Raw genomic sequence first — 9,745 nt, 5'->3', positions numbered from 1 at the left:
GGGATTGTGAACTTTACTACACAAAAACACCAGATAAAGAAGCAAAATGCTCGTCTCAGTTCGGACAGTACCTGCTGTGTGATCCTGGGCAAATCACCAAACCTCTCTGGTTTCGGATTCATCTACAAAATGGGTGATTACTACTGCCTCCCAAGTTATGCAGAAGTAGCTATGAAGATCAAGTGAGATAGAATTCATCAAAGGATTTTGAAAAAGTGGAGTGTTTAGGGAATTCAAGCTGCTTATTATCTTTTAAAGATTATTATAGTTTTAATTATGCACTACGGTTTCCTGTTTGTAAGGCAGAGTATTGCCTGCACAGGAAGGGTTCCCACTTAAATCTCTTTCTTGCTTCTTAACATCAATAAAGATCAGCACATGCATGATGACTGCACTACGGCAATCTTTTTCTGGCTTAATCTGTAAGAATCACCTCCAGGAAGTAATGAAAAGCTGCTATGTCAAATCACTGCAGTCACTAAACACCCAAAAGACCTTTTGTGCTTTGAGAAGCAGGCTGTTCAAGGGTCAGGTTGTTCCTAACTTGATTTCACAACTTTTTGTAAAAATCTGCTCTTGTCTCCCTTTCTGTATGGGGTATGGAGAGAGCACCGGCCTGGGAGTCTTACGGCTCACCCTCACCTCTAATATTCCATGTGATCTAGGACACATCACAGCACTTCCTTAGACGAGCACCAAGTCAGCTGGGCCTAGTTAGACCTTGGATGGCAAAAAACAAAACAAAACAAAACAAAACAAAACAAAACAAAACAAAACAAAACAAAAAACCCAGCTTACTGCTGCTATTTGGTAGTTCCCCCCTCCCTCCCCCACCCTCCCCCCAACAGAAGGTTTTCTTCTCTGGGTATTCAAACCCTGCTTGTCCCTACCACACACTCCTGGCTCGCTGATGCTGTCTTTGCACTGATGTCAATCCCCTGCTGCTGATGTCAGCCCAGCTGTGACAGCTGAGTCCAATGCCACCCACAGTTGACCCGGTGAGTCACATCTGCCTGCTTTCCCCTTGCCAAAGACCCCCTCAGAAGCCCAGGGCAGAGCCCATGACCTGCTTCCCTCTTTGCATCTCTATGCTTTTTGAGCTTGAGGAGTCTCCATGGCTGAGTGATTTGTCCCATTAGCCATGGTTCTATAAAATTAACCGTGAATGTTCTCCAGTGTCCGTGGCAACCCTTCTCCCAGGGAGCAATTATGACTATAAGCTATCTTCTTTTGATGCTAACTTGTGGAAACAGAGCCTTTCTGGCCACTAAAATGCAGTGGGGCTGGTGTCTCCTAAGAAAGAAAATGTCCTAAATGCTCTCTTCCATAGAAAAGGAAGACACACAGAGGAGCCCTGACTGTATAATAAAGGTGGTAATTATTCTCAATAACTGAAGGGCATTCTGTGGTGGAAAACCCCAAGGCCTATGACATGTATGAAAGTGGGAGTATAAATGTAACACAGAGAAAACTCAGAAGCTGAACTTTATCCTCAAGGAGGCTGCAATCTAACAGAGGAGACACATCTATAAAATAGATGATTATATTACTTTCTACTCACTATATAAAATAATATGTAGGCACTATGATAAAGATAGCCACAGGTTGCTATGGGAAATCTAACAGTGCTTAGCCCATCCTGGTCCAGGGAAGGCCTCTTGGAGGAGGTGACTTTTTTCTTTTAAGTTACTTAAACTCTGGATCTGTTTTCTCATTTTTAGTGTAATTTAGAATACCTAGATCTACATTTGTGGTGAAAAATCCAGCATATAGATTTAAGTTACCATAGCATTCTTAGCTCAGTAAATAATAGGTACTCAACCATGACCTTCTGGTCTTTCATATGGATGTAGAGCTAATGTTCTTAAAGCACAAAACCCTTTTGGGGGCACCTGGTGGCTCAGTCAGTTAAGCATCCAACTCTCGGTTTCGGCTCAGGTCATGATCTCATGGTTTGTGAGTTCAAGCCCTGCATAGGGCTCTCTGCTGCCAGCATGGAGCCTGCTTCAGATCCTCTGTCTCCCTGTATCTCTGCCTCTCTCTCTTTCTCTCTCTCTCTCTCAAAAATAAACAGGTAAACATTAAAAAAGAAAGAAAGAAAACCCTTTGTACCCAAACGTCCCACCAAGAATTTCTTGGCATATGTCATTTCCTATTGTTGTTTGAAGACATCCCAGAGTCTGAAGATGGACTGATAATTGTTCTGGTCTGAAGACAGACTGATAAATGTTCTGAGCAGCTTTGTTTTTCAGTAACTTCCAGCAAACAAGTTCTTTGAGGTCAGAGAACAAGCTGGGTTTCTAAATACACTTTTTTCTTTCTCCCTCTCTCCTCGCCACCGTGTCTGGAACTCTGTCATGGTTCTCTTTTGACTGGAAGAAATATGTTAGTGCTCAAAACTTGTACTGTGCAGTGGCTGCCCAATGGCTACAGAAGACATCAGTAAGGTAACTAAGTAGATTAAGTGGCTGGGATCTAGAAGACTGAAGCAGTTTTCACACCAAATCAATTATTCAACACGTATTGGCTCTGTACGAGGTAGTGCGGCAGATGATCAAGAGTAAGAAATAGTTCTTCTCTTAAGGAGTTTGTGATCTACTTGGAAAGACAAGGCTAACGCAATTGGAGAAATTAAAGCGTAATAAAATCCAGTAAAATGAAGAAGTACAAGATCATGGGAAGTAGGCACACCGTAAGAGTTTGAAGGAAAACAAGTTACTTAGGAGGAATTGGACAGCAAGTGGCACTCAGGCTGTGAAAGATATATGGGGAGAATTTGAACAGTGCCAGTGTGGGTGCAGGTGAGAGGACCAGCAGAAGTGAGGACAATGAGGTAAGAAAAGGCAGGCATGAGATCACGCCTCAGGGCAGCACATAGACCAGCCCTATTGCAGGGCAGGGGTATGCGAGGTATGAGAACCACCCTTCAAGGCTTGCTCCTGACCCCAGGTTAATCTGAGGGGGTTAATTACCTCACCCCTTGCCGGGCCCTGGACAAATTCTTACCCTTTAAGGATATTTTAGAAATCTAAAAATACTGTCGAGCCCTATTGATTTTTTGCTATCCTAAGCATCCTTCAGTGTTTTCAGACCACATACATTCTAGCCTGTGATTTATTCCTATAAACAGTCTAAAAAATTAAGTCTAAAATTATGGCAAAGTCCAAAGCCTTTGATCTTACATGTGGGACTTACCAATAATTTAAGAGTGTCCATATCATGATTCTGAGTTAAACTCAAGATGAGGAATAAAGTTCTCAAGAGTGGTCAGAGCTTGGTGGCCCCAATGATCTACTGAGGACTCCCAAAGGAACGAAGCTTTAGTAGTCACATAAAAGGGCTTTTTTTTTTAATGTGCTACTTCAAGGTCTAATAATTCCATTTCCGGACACATGCAGGATATTGACCCTCAAAATCATCCCGCAATAAGTCATCAATCCAACTGAACTAAAACAGGGCTGTGGCAAACCCCATTATGATACTGATGATCCAAGAGGGATCACCTCTATAAAAAGGGGTTTACCTTTCCTAGAGAGTTATGAAGGTACATAACATGACAATAGAAAAGGTACATATGAACTTAGAAGTGCTAGGACTTTGATTTCATTGGTAGATTTATACTATTGAGCTTAATATTGTGATATATATTGGGGCACCTGGGTGGCTCAGTCGGTTGAGCATCCAACTCTTGATTTCAGTTCAGGTTATGATCCCAGATTTGTGGGATCAAGCCCCACATCGGGCTGTGCACTGAGTGTGGAGCTTGCTTGGGATTTTCTCTCTCTTTCTCTCTGTCTCTCCCTCTGCCCCTCTCCCCCACTTGTGCATACTCTCTCTTAAATAAATAAGTTAATTACTTAATTAAATTTAAAAAGAAAAAAAATTGTGATATATAGCCTATATGGTCCTTTGTTTCCACACACATACACACACGTACATTTATACTGAACTCTATCAGTTAGGGCCTAAACAAGAAAGAAGAAATTAGTTTATTTTTAATGCAGAGAACTGATTTTATAGGTGATGGAATCTGGAAGCCAAACAGCAGGCAATGGGGAAATCCAGAGATGAGTAAGGGCAGGAAGTTCTACCATCCCCTGGCTAGAGAGACCAAGGGAAGGGATAATGTTAGTGGAACCTAGAGGCAGAGCCACCAAGTGGAAGCTAGAACCATGGCCGGACAGTCCCATGGGAGCTAGAGCCATAGAGAAGGCACAGCCCAAGGCAGAGAAATGGAAGAAATACCCTGACTTCTCTCCCCACTGCCACCCAACATCTCTACCAGTGCCTCCCAATGCCCAAACCCAAGAAGAAACAACTGGACAGGAAACGCTAGGAAAGCAGCTGCTGGAGTCAGTCTTCTGCAATACAGAACACAACACAGGAAGGGTGAGATGGGATTCAAGGCCAGTGGGGCCCGAGACCTACCCAGGACTCCACATAATAACCATGAGGATTAAATGAGGCATCATATAAATGCATCCATCACAAGCCTCAGATATAGTGAGCTTTCAATAAAAGTTTGTTTAATAATACAGCATCGTCCGCATGGAGGGCCTGATGACTCACAACGTTACCAAACCTATAGGTACAAAGGCTGCTTATTATTTTTATTTTTCAGAAATAGATTTTTAAAAGAGAAAGGAAACTTCAGCAAAAATGTATCACCACTTTCCAAAGGAGAAGCTGCAGATGGTATTTATGATTTTCACTGAAGCATCTCAGTTAAATTAATTACTTGTCTATTAAATTCTTAAACTGGCAGCTCTTATTTTCTAATGTGATCACTTCATGCAGAAACCAACAGCCAATTAAATCAGAACAAATGACTAGCTGATCTCTAAGGTTGCTTCTGACTCTACCGTCTAAGATTACTCAGTTACATCGATGGCAAAATGATGAAAGGATTTGAGGTAAGTTCTGCCCTGAGTCAGTTCCAAGTGTCATCTGAATCAGTATCAGGAATAATATGTTCTTCCAAAAATCTCAAATACACACTGGGCAAAGTAGAAGGTATTTTAATTCTCTCAGCTTTGAAAGAGCACTTTTCTAAGGTGATTTACTTGAGAAAGGCACTTTTCTATACTATAAATGGACACTGAAGAGACCTACAGTTTGTTTTAGGTTTTTTTCTGTTCATCATGCAAACATTTATGTGTTCTGGATATAATTCGGTTTGGGTTTCTTCTTCATGAAGTAACTGGGGAACAACAGTTGGTGACTAGTGATGTTCTCTACAATACAGGGCCATAATAATAGGTCTTATTCACGTGGTGCTTTTAATTCATGCCTGGTATTGTTCTAAACACTCTACATATATAGACTCATTTAATGTTCCTGACAAACTTATGATGTAGGTACTGTTATAGTTGCCATTTTACAGATAAGGAAACTGATGCAGAGATGTTACACCTTTCTCTGGTCACAAAGCTTATACGTGGGAAAGCAGAGATCCAGCCCTGGAAGTCTAGCTCTAGAAACTATGCTCTTTCTTAATCATGATGCCATACTGAGAAGGAAAAGAAAGGATATGCACATTCTTTTTTTTTTTTTAATGTGTATCAATTTTTGAGAGAGAGAGAGAGAGAGTACAAGTGGGGGAGGAGCAGAGAAGGGTGAACAGAGGAACCAAGGCAGGCTCTGCACCAACAACGGAGAGCCCAACGTGGGGCTCGAGCTCACAAACCACGAGATCATGATCTGAGCCTAAGTCGGATGCTCAACTGACTGAGCCACCCAGGCGTCCCAAGAAAAGATTCACACATCCTAACAAGGAAAATAACAGGTCATTCTCCTCTCACTTCTATAAGGAAACCTTTCTGGACTGGCTCCCACCTACCCTGCCCGCCTTACCTTGTCCACCAATCCCTTCTCCCCACTCCAACCATGAAAGGCTTCCATTCATTCTCATTCTCCCCAAGCTCCCACCCGCAAGGCCCTTGCAGTGCCATTCCCTCTGCCTCAAGTGCACATTTGTCCCGTTTCAGCTGGTGAAGCTCTTTTGTGCCCTGGATCTCCAAGCAAGCTCTCCCTGGCTACTTTAAACTCGGATTATAGGCTCCCACAGTACAGAACGCCTCTCTTTCCTAGCCCCTATTAGAGTTACAATTTGACATTTTGTTTGCATGATTTGTGTCTGCTTAGCTTCCTAGAGTATCCCCAGTGTCTGGAACATAATGCAGGTTCAATAAATACTTATTGACTGACTTATTGATTAAAATTTGTCTGCTCCCTAGAGTGGGAGCTCCATGAAGGAGGAAACCATGTGTGTTTATGCTTCTGCTGAATCCTCAGCACCCAGTTAAATGCCTGGCACATAGATGATACCTCTGGGGAGATATGTAAACTAGAGAACAGCTTTATTATCTTTATGGCAATTATTGAAATTTCCTATGACCCTTTTTAAAAAAAAAAATAAACCTTTGATTGTGATGATTTCCAAACCTCAATATGGCCAGAATACAGAGATTTCACGAGTGCCACTGAGTCTACTCCCATGGCCATCCCTCGCCCCTCCAATGTTCACCCTGGACTGCCCATGTATTTCTAACAAGTACAATTCTTGGGGCAGGGCGGGGGAGAGCAATTGCCAAAAAGCAAAAAGACTGACCCAGACAACTTCTCACAACTTAACTTTTCTTTAAGTGAAAAGAATGATAAAGAAGCCTCCCTCCTCTTTCTCTGATGGTCCATAGGATGGTTTTCCATGGCTTTGGGACCTGTCATCATTGTCATAGCCCCTTTTGAAAGCTATAATCACCTGCTGTCACTGCGCTCAATCATTACAACTGAAAGAAATCAAAGCTCTCTACCTCGATTTTAGGATATGGCAACCTGCCTTCCCCATATCAGTAGGAGGCAGAACTTGGTCACTCAGGGTTGGAAACCATCCCTGACCCCTGACCCAAGGGAAGCACAGGTCTTGGAACTCTGGCATTCCAGTTTGGAAAGGTTACTGACCTCTGGCCTGGAAAGCATGCAGCCACCTCAACCCACTGCCGGAGTCAGTGATTACGGCAGATTCCTGCCACTCCTCTCTTCTCTGAGCTAAGACTGTCTTGGAAATAGCTAGACAGATAAAGGAATTGCTAGCAAAAACTAGCAGGCAATCTTTTTACCAAAAAAAAGACCCTTTAAATAAGCCAGATACAAAAATCATACTATATGATTCTACTTATATGAGGTACCTAGTCAACTTCATAGACACAGAAAGTAAAGTGGTGGTTGCCAGGAGGTTAAAACAGGAAACAGAGTTATTGGTTAATGGGTACAAAGTTTCAGTTTGGGATGATGAAAAGTTCTAGAGATGGATGGTGGTTACAGCTGCACAACAGTGTGAATATACTTAATGCCATTAAACTGTACATATAAAAAATGGAAATGTTATGTTATATATATTTTACTCCATTAAAAAAAAACATGAGCTTTATAGGGCTTGGCCTGGACATTTTAATATCTTTCAATCCTTTCCTCTATTTTCTGGCCAGCAATTCCTAAGGTTAAAACAAGCAAACAAGAAATTTGTAAGACCTTTCCTCTTGAGTGATTTCCTTTGTCATATTTCTACTACCTCTCAACATGGAGGCTTTACAAAAATGAATTATTGGGACCTCATGAAGATAAACAGCTTCTGCACAGCAAAGGAAATAATCAACAAAACTAAAAGGCAATTGACAGAATGGGAAAAGATATTTGCAAATGACATATCAGACAAAGGCCTACTATCCAAAATCTATAAAGAGCTCACTAAACTCCACACCCAAAAAACAAATAATCCAGTGAAGAAATGGGCAGAAAACATGAATAGACACTTCTCTAAGGAAGACATCCAGATGGCCAACAGGCACATGAAAAGATGTTCAACGTCGCTCCTCATCAGGGAAATACAAATCAAAACCACACTGAGATACCACCTCACACCAGTCAGAGTGGCTAAAATGAACAAATCAGGAGACTATAGATGCTGGAGAGGATGTGGAGAAACGGGAACCCTCTTGCACTGTTGGTGGGAATGCAAACTGGTGCAGCCCCCCTGGAAAACAGTGTGGAGGGTCCTCAAAAAATTAAAAATAGATCTACCCTATGATCCAGCAATAGCACTGCTAGGAATTTACCCAAGGGATACAGAAGTACTGATGCATAGGGGCACTTGTACCCCAATAGCAGCACTTTCAACAATAGCCAAATTATGGAAAGAGCCTAAATGTCCATCAACTGATGAATGGATAAAGAAATTGTGGTTTATATACACAATGGAATACTATGTGGCAATGAGAAAGAATGAAATATGGCCTTTTGTAGCAATGCGGATGGAACTGGAGAGTGTTATGCTAAGTGAAATAAGTCATACAGAGAAAGACAGATACCATATGTTTTCACTCTTATGTGGATCCTGAGAAACTTAATAGAAGTCCATGGGGGAGGGGAAGAAAAAAAAAAAGGAGGTTAGAGAGGGAGAGAGCCAAAGCATAAAAGACTCTTAAAAACTGAGAACTGAGGGTTGATGGGGGGTGGGAGGGAAGGGAGGGTGGGTGATGGGTATTGAGGAGGGCACCATTTGGGATGAGCACTGGGTGTTGTATGGAAACCAATTTGACAATAAATTTCGTATTTAAAAAAAAATGGAGGCTTTAACATGATGATTTCCTTATCAATCAGACTATGCTGCCAATCCAAATAACCCCAAAATTCAGTAGCTTCAAATAACAAAGGATTACTTCTTGTTCTCTCTACATAGCCCAAACAGAACCATAGGAAGATTTCCTCAGGGACCAGGGCTGATGGAGCAGCATCCACCATGCGAGCAGAAAGGCAAGCCTTGCAACACTCGGCCTTCAGAGCTTCAGCTTCCTGTCCATGTGCACCTGGCTGGCCAAAGCAGTCATAAGACCACGCCTAATTCAAGGGAATTGTGGGGAAGTGCAATTCCAACAAGTGCCTGGAGGGCAAGCAAGCTGTGGAGTGCCCTGTGAACACTACAATGTCCTTCTGACCACTACAGCCTCTTTCTAGGTTTTGCTCATATCTTTGCATTATTTCCAAAATTCATTTTAGTGATAACTTATAGTATAGCGTAATATATGTAATTATACAGATATCATTATATAAATTATGATATATATTGTAACCAGAAGGAAACAAAACCTGGTCTCCCCATCAAAGGACATCTCCAGCATTCAGCCACATGCTTCTTGCCCATGGTTCAAGGAGAGCAGCACATGGCTGCTCTGCCAACCAATGAATGAGACTGAGCATCGCCTCTTCTCCTCACCTTCTCAAGTCCGGTCGAATCTTGAGCCCAGAAATTAGAAGAGCCCAACAGCATAAAAAGACTTTCTGCCACCTGCTTTATTTGAGGAGGTTAAAAAAAATTGATCTTGGCATCAGAGGAATACAAGACTCAAAAGGAAATAAACTGATCTTTCAGATTTATTTATTCTAGGCTTTCTGGCCTCAAAAGACCCTGAGGAGGTTGAAACAGATTTTAGATGTGCTAGAGATTCCATAAATTCACATGGACAGCCTTCACCTGCTGATACTGTGAGTTCAAGTGCAGAGACCCAGGAAAGAGTCCCTGACCATTCTATAATGGCCAGATACACACCACTGTGACAGAAGAGCCATCCCATCTAGGCCCTCAGAAGAACATGGCAAGCTTAGGCAGTAAACCCTTACACTGAAATGACAAGATTTCTCAGAGTCTAGGCATCACATTAATGTGCAGGATAGAAGTTAGTAGAAGACA

The 9,745-nt window shown here is 42.0% G+C and overlaps 1 long non-coding RNA gene across 1 annotated transcript; it reads left to right on the top strand.

Annotated features, from left to right (window-relative positions):
- The first annotated feature begins 1,269 nt into the window (after positions 1–1,269).
- LOC125163949 (uncharacterized) lies at positions 1,270–9,410 on the top strand. The gene is made up of 4 exons (XR_007151595.1): positions 1,270–1,374; positions 2,380–2,447; positions 4,798–4,913; positions 8,738–9,410. It is a non-coding gene; the product is annotated as an uncharacterized LOC125163949 (long non-coding RNA).
- The last annotated feature ends 335 nt before the right edge of the window (positions 9,411–9,745 follow it).

This window comes from Prionailurus viverrinus, chromosome B1 (genome assembly GCF_022837055.1).
Source record: "Prionailurus viverrinus isolate Anna chromosome B1, UM_Priviv_1.0, whole genome shotgun sequence".
Lineage (NCBI taxonomy): Eukaryota > Metazoa > Chordata > Mammalia > Carnivora > Felidae > Prionailurus > Prionailurus viverrinus.
Note: the sequence above shows the minus strand (reverse complement) of the source record. Positions and strands in the feature narration are given on the sequence as shown.